The sequence below is a fragment of the Culex quinquefasciatus genome, chromosome 2 (assembly GCF_015732765.1).
Source record: "Culex quinquefasciatus strain JHB chromosome 2, VPISU_Cqui_1.0_pri_paternal, whole genome shotgun sequence".
Taxonomy (NCBI): Eukaryota; Metazoa; Arthropoda; class Insecta; order Diptera; family Culicidae; genus Culex; species Culex quinquefasciatus.
This window is the reverse complement of record NC_051862.1, coordinates 9,971,030-9,978,825: the sequence shown is the minus strand read 5'-3', so window position 1 is coordinate 9,978,825 and position 7,796 is coordinate 9,971,030.

Here is a 7,796-nt window from a genome sequence, read left to right as displayed (position 1 = left end):
AGTTGTAAAAAAAAACAGACACAATGGCGACACTTTTGGCGGAGGTGTTGAATGGTATTAGGCGTGAAGTTGGTGAAGTAAAAAAAAAACGGGTAACTTATTTGAATAGAAGAGTCGCCTGGGTAAAATTGCATGCAAAATTCCATTGTGACTGAGGCCAGGAAATTGGTATTTCCTTAATTTTATAGAAATTGACGCTTGTCTTGTGTACAACGATTGGAATTTAAAAGTTAAAACATAAAATATTATACTAATGACTTCAAAAAACTTATTCACTATAAGAACAAATAAAAGCATTGTTAAATAATTATAATAAATAATATTAATAATAATATAACAATAACAATTGATTATTTGATGTTTTTAAAATAATTTAGATTTCTATTTTGTATAATTAGACAATTCTACACATTGAAATCCTTCAGTCTGTGTTGACTTCTGTTGACTGAATTATATTCTAGTTAAATTCCGGCTCCATGGATTCATATTTCGAAAGGAGAAGAAGAATGATTTGATAGCATTTATACCCAAAATTGTGGGTCAAAAAATTACTTAAAATTACGAGATGAAAAATCAACAGTGACATACTTTCAATGTTCAGAGTTGTGTTATTGAGTTTAGAACTTATTCACTCGTTAGTCGAAAATGATACTTTTACCTTCCTCACTGAGGTTAGGCTATAATCCTGCTCTAAAAATGAACTTTGTATAGAGCTATCTAAGCCCGATCTCACACACAATGGTGTACTAGCATTTGTTTTGCTGGCGGGTACAAAATTTAACCTCACTTTTTTTCGTGTACGTACACGCAATACATGCGCACGTAGATAACTCTATAAAAACGTCGTAGACCCACCTTCATGTGTACATATCGACTCAGAATCGAAAACTGAATGCTTTTTTTTTTTTTTTTTTTTTTACAAGGTCGGAATCTGCTATCAGACACCTGAGAATTCATTTCTCAGGTAGTGTGGGGTTGGGAAAACAAAAAGAGTTTTCCCGACCCACTAAACCAGTCCTTGAACGCCGTGCCCTTTTCCCCCCGGGACCACCTTTCGGTATAACTTCGGGGGGAGGCGTTGCATTTTCTGCACTAGTCTACTTACAGGATCCATGCCGGGTGCTAGAACCATTTCCTGTTCTACATACATATGAGTCCATGCGAGGGTTTAACCGCGCCCAAGAATCGCGTTGCTTTTGATCGGTTAGTCATATGCAGCCCTCTCCTTGGACCATCGAGACGTGTACCGATTTGGTAGAGCCAACCGTCATAACGTGCTCTCCTTCACAGCCACACTCGTGGGTTCTCAACTCCTGTGACCATCGAGACGTGTACCGATTTGGTAAAGCCGACCATCATAACGTGCTCTCTTTCACAGCCACACTCGTGGGTTTTCGACTAGGCTTCTAGTCGTTCCTCCTCTGGTCGTCTCTCCATTTCCGCTGGAGAGCCGAAGTGATCTGCGTCACCGCTCCGACGACCGCATTCCACTTGGCGATGTCGCTGCACATTCTTCGCACCACATTATCCGGGCTGGTGTCTGCTCCGATAATGGCCAGCATTTCGCTTCGCGCTGCCTCGAAGCGAGGGCAGCTGAACACCACGTGCTCCGGTGTTTCCTCGCAATCGTCGCAGTCCGGACATAGAGGAGACTCTGCATGTCCGAACCTGTGCAGGTACTTCCTGAAGCAGCCATGGCCCGACAGGAACTGTGTGAGGTGGAAGGTGACCTCTCCATGCCTTCTGCTCACCCACGTGGATACGGACGGGATAAGCCGATGCGTCCATCTGCCTTTCTCCGTGGTGTCCCACTCACGTTGCCACCTTGCCAGCGATTCGGCTTTCGCAGCTTCCCGGATACCTCTCGTGCCTCTCCGGGTGTAGCGCACGGTGTCCTCCTCCAGTGTGATGCCGATGGGGATCATTCCGGCTATGACGCCAACTGCTTCCGACGAAATGGTCCTGTACGCGCTTGCAACCCGACAGTCTCTGCGTTCTGTCGAGCAGCGCTCGATTTCGCTTCGTCCCCAGCGCCGTCCACCATACCGGTCCGCCGTACCTAAGTATGGACGTCGCGACACTTGCCAAGAGGCGGCGCCTACTGCTCCTGGGCCCAGCGTTGTTCGGCATAATCCTCGACAGTGCCATGATCGCCTTAGCCGCCTTCTCGCAGGCGTAATCGACGTGGCTGTTGAAGTTCAGCCGGTCATCCACCATCACCCCGAGGTACTTGAGCGCTCTCTTCGAGTGCACGACGTGTTCTCCAACGTGCATCTGGGCCTGCTGCACCTTTTTGTGGTTACTAACCAGTATCATCTCCGTGTTGTGGTGAGCGATCCGCAGCTTCACCTCGAGCATCCAGTTCTCGATCATTGCGATTGCCTCCATAGCCAGCACTTCGACCTCCTCGACATTTTCGCCGGTTACCGTCAGCACTATGTCGTCTGCAAAGCCAACAATCTCTACGCCGTTGGGTAGCCCCAGTGTCAACACTCCGTCATACATTCCGTTCCACAGTGCTGAACCTAGAATGGATCCCTGCGGAACTCCCGCGGTAACAACAACGGTTTTTTGTCCATCGGCAGTGTCGTAGACCAGCACGCGGTTCTCGAAGTAGCTCTTCAAGATCATGCACAAATAGTCAGGCACCTTCATTTTGTGCAGCGCTGCTGCTATGGCCGCCCAGCTCGCACTGTTGAACGCGTTCTTGACGTCAATCGTGACTATTGCGCAGCAGCGGTTCCCCTGCGTTTTTCCTCCGCGCTTCGTCGGCTTTCTCGACCACTTTCCGGATGGCGTCCACCGTGGATCTCCCTTTACGGAAGCCGAACTGCCTCGCTGCTAAGCCATGCTCGCTCTCCGTGTACTTGGTCAGCCGGTTAAGGATGATCCGTTCCAGAAGCTTTCCGAGGGTGTCCAGCAAACATATAGGCCTATACGATGATGGGTCCCCCGGTGGTTTGCCTGGCTTTGGCAGCAACACGAGCTTTTGAACCTTCCACGGGTCGGGGAAGTGTCCTTCGTCCAGGCATTTCTGCAGGACTGTTCGAAACCTATCCGGGAATGCTTGAACCGCCGATTTCAGGGCGAAATTCGGGATTCCATCCGGGCCGGGAGCTTTCTTCACCTTCAATCTCTTCGCTACTGCCACAAGTTCTTCGTTGGTGATCAGATGACCTTCGGCGTTGCTACCCCTTCGTCGTTGTACGGTGTAGGAGGCCATGTCGTTGGGTCATGTCTTGGGAAGAGCCCTTCCACAATGACCTTCAGCTTGTCGGGACACGTTTCAGCCACCATCGATGGGCCTCTGATCTTCGCCATCGCGACACGATATGCGCTCCCCAAGGGTTTGCATCAGCGTCTTGGCATAACTCCTTGAAGCAGTTTGTCTTGCTGCATTTGATCGCTTTCTTGAGCGCGGCCTTTGCAGACCGGTACTCCTCTCTGCGCTCCTCTCTAGTTGCTTCGGATCTTGCTCTCTGGACTCGTCTTCTGGCGCTGAGGCAACTTGCCCGAAGGGTACCGAGTTCTTCATTCCACCAGTAAGCTGGACGACGACAGTTCCTTGGCTCCAGTCTCCGCGGCATGGTTGTGTCGCATGCTGTCACCAGTTGTGCTGTTAGCACGTCGGCACTCAAGTCTTGGGGACCATCACACCAATGGAGCGCTTCCACGAAGAGACCCTCGTCGAAGTACTGCAGCTTCCATTTCCTTCCGTAGGACCGGCTGCTCCTATCTGGTACAGGGGCTCGTCTCCCGATGCTGTACCGGATCGCTTGGTGATCGCTATGGGTATAGTCCTCAGTCACCCTCCAGTTCATGTCGGCCGCCAGTCGCGGGCTACAGAACGTAACGTCGATAATGGACTCACCACCGTCTTTGCGGAAGGTACTGCTGGTTCCGCGATTCACCAGCCTAACGTCTAGCTTTGCCAGAGCTTCCATTAGGCTATGCCCCCTAGCATTGGTGCATCTGCTACCCCACTCGACTGCCCACGCGTTGAAGTCACCTCCGATAACGATCGGGCTTCGTCCGATCAGTTCATCGGTCAGACTATCCAGCATCTGCTGAAACTGCTCCAAGGTCCATCTTGGGGGAGCATAGCAGCTACAGAAGAAGGTTCCGTTTACTTTGGCGATCACGAACCCTTCAAATGCTCTCGAGACCACTTCCTGTATGGGGTACCGCCCCATCACGTGTATCGCCGCCATTCTTGCTGTATCCGCGACCCAGTTTCCGTTGTCGTGTGGAACTCGGTACGGTTCTGCAATAATTGCCACGTCACACCCCGTCTCCGCGGTCGACTGCCACAGCAGTTGCTGTGCAGTGTCGCAGTGATTGAGGTTCACCTGGGACACCTCCATTACTTTTTACCCGAGGCCAGCTTCTTGTACACCGGGCAATTAAAGCCACCCGTCGCATGGCTATTGCCATCGCCTTCTTTACAGAGCACGCACTTCGGCTTATTTTTGCAGTCTCTTGCCATGTGGCCTTCTCTACCACATCTTCTGCAACTGTTGGTTCGATCGGGACCGTCGCAATTTCTCGCCTGGTGGCCGAAACCCATACAGCGGAAACACCTCGTCATCTGCTGGGTCACTCGAGGAACAGGCCTCAGTGGGCACACCGACCACCCTACTTTGACCTTGCCGACTTCCAGCAGCTTAGACGCCGAAGGCGTCGATAGTCGGATCGACGCAATTTGCGTGCCGCCGTAGGCTTTCCTCAACCGGATTGCCATCGGTGTCGTACGGTCATCCAGAAGAACGATCAGCGCATCTTCTAGCTCTTCCTCCGTCGTGATCTCGTCCAGGTTCCTGCACTCAATCGTTGTCTCCGGCGATAGCGCCCTTACCTTCGACTCGTAGCCTACGGCTTTCTCGACGAGGGACTTAAAAGCTGAGCTCTTGACCGCGGGATCATTCTTCAGCTCAAAAGCATCGCTCCGGTCTGTGTGCGCCTGGTTTTAACCACGTTCTCGCCAAGCTCCTTGAGTTCCGGATCGGTTCGTACTTTCCGGAGGAGGTCTGCGTACGAAACACCTTCCTTCACCTCGACCACCAAAGCCTCGCCTTTGTTACGCTCCCTGCGAAACTTGGGTTTTTGGGTGTCCTCGTTCTGCTTCCCTTTTTCTTCCGCTTCTTTTTTTGACCTTCTCCCATTCCTCCTCCTTCCCTGGGTCTGGTTCTGGCTCCTTCGCTGGGTCCGGACTGTCTCCATTCCCCTGCTTCTGCTTCTTTGCGTCCTCCTCCTCTCCAGGCGTTTCCCTGTCCCTTTTTGTGCTTGGGCCGGGCGGCGTTTTCGGTTCTTTCTCCCGTAGCGCTTCCTCCTCCAGTTTTGCGTTCAGCGTTTCTTCGGCTCTTTCAGCTCTGAGCTTCAGTGAATTCCGCGTCACCACCAGCGAGCTGTTTTCGCGCTCTGCGGCATTCATGGCTGCCTTGACTCCATTCACCATCTGCTTGATTCTGGTGTGGACGTTGTTTTTGTCCTTGATGAAATCAAAGAGTTCGTTGACCCTCCTTCTGACCTCCTGCAACGCGGTTCTTCTGAGCAGGACTCCGTCCTGAGGGGTACTGCCGGCGAAGTTCAACAAGGATGACTTGGGAGTCTCCTCTCCAATTACTCCTATCTGCTGACTCGAAGCAGCCGCCTGGTTCAACACTGGGGATCTCAACACCTTCCCGCTTCCACGGAACGCGCTCGCCACTCCGCCTGCTGTGTCGCCGCCGTTTGACTCGCCTCCTGCCATTTCGACGTTTGCGTCCTCTTCTACCTCCGTGTTTTCCGATGCTTGGGGCGCATCGGGACCCTTTGTTGGTTTGTTTCACTTGTCTTCATTTTGAATCCCACGAGTCGCTAGGGAAATACGGTCCGCTGCGCCAGTGCCCTGCCGTGACGCAGTAAGGGCAAATTACGTGTGGGGTGCGCCCCTGTGCCCCACAGGCTCCGTTATCGACTGGGAATTTGTTGAACCCCCCCAGCCATACATCCCTCGACACGGGTCGCGTCACATCTTGGATTCGGGGTTTGGTGAGGTTTTGGGCTAAAACACTTATAGCGGCGTTCGATCGCTTGACAGAGGTGTTTACGGACCCATGTGGTTTTTTCGAAGAAATTAAACAGAGCCCTTGTTCAATTCCGCCACGTCCTAGACATCCTCCCGCTGCTGGTCCGGGGGCGATGCAATGAATGTATGCAATCGCCGACAGCTATCCGCCAACTGCAACCCGCCCGGTAGCTGGCAGCTAAGCTCCGCAGGGACCCTCATCTGTCCCCACGGTTCACGGGATATGTGTGGTATGTGTGTGTATGTGTGTATGTATGTATGTGCCCAACAAACTAGCTCATGTTTCTTGGCACTGGCTGAACCGATTTGACCCGAACCTGTTGCATTCGACTTGGTTTAGGGTCCCATAGATCGAGTTTTATACAGATTGAAGTTTCGATAAGTAGTTCAAAAGTTATGTATAAAAATGTGTTTTCACATATATCCTGATCTCACTTAAATGTATGTAAACTGTGTCCGGGTCCATCATCCAACCCATCGTTGGTTAGGTAATCAAAAGACCTTTCCAACGAGTTCAAAACATTGAAGATCTGGCAACCCTGTCTCGAGATTTATCCATTAAGTGATATTGATGTACTTTTTGGAAGCCGGATCTTACTTAAATGTATGTAAACTATGTCCGGATCGACCATCCGACCCATCGTTGGTAGGTTATCGAAAGACCTTTCCAACGAGTTCAAAACATTGAAGATCTGGCAACCCTGTCTCGAGATTTATCCACTAAAGAAATATTTATGTACTTTTTTATTCCGGATCTAAAAAATAGATGAAATTTGTGTACAGCCATTGTTGGTAATTAGTGAGGAAGGCTCCAACCACATAGGTGGATTAAGTTAGTTTTTTGAATTATTTATGTTTAATCGATCAAATAATTTTCCAAATTGTTGTCAATTAACTTGAAACTCGGACTAAAAATTGATAATTTCATCCAAATAAAAGGATGCCATTCTGTTTTCACTCAGAAAAATATTTTTAGCACTAAAATAACCGATTTTCACGAAATGTCTTCTAAAAATTTTTATATTGTTATTTTCTTTATTTGTTCAATTTAAATAAATTGTAAACGAATAAAATATACTTTTAAAAACGATTTTCGCACCCCAAGGTCTGTTTATTCATCTTTTAGTGGCTGAACAATCCGAAAAAAAAAGATCAGCAATTTATTTTTGATTGTTGAGCTTAAGCATGACCCTTAAACTACTCTAAAGTGAGTTAGAAAAAATATTTAATCCAAGATGGCGGCCAAAATGGTGGTGTTGAAATATTTTAAAAATTGAATTTTTTATTTAAAAAGCAATCAACTTTTCAAGTTTAACTAAAAACTCGAATTTGATGTTAAAAGCAAGAAAATAAAAAAAATACGAAAAAAAATGAGGCACCTGGATTTTTAGCACGGAATCATATTATCGCATGAAATCCACTAAAATTCAATTCTGACGATTGAAGTGTGTTCAGGGAACCCAAATCTATCATACCTTGACAAAACTGAAGCGTTTACTGACATCAACTTCAAAAATGTCAAGTTGTGTAATATTCTAATTTTATTTAAAAGGTGCAAAAATTTCTTTTTGTTTATAGCAGTATGATTTGAATTTTTATGAGTAGGCTTGTTTGAAATTTGTTCTTCTTTACTCCGGCAAAAATTCTCAGATCTTTTTTTCGATAAGTTTTCACTTTTTCGGATCGCGGCCTAAATTTTTTTATTTATTTTTAAAGCTCAAAATATCCC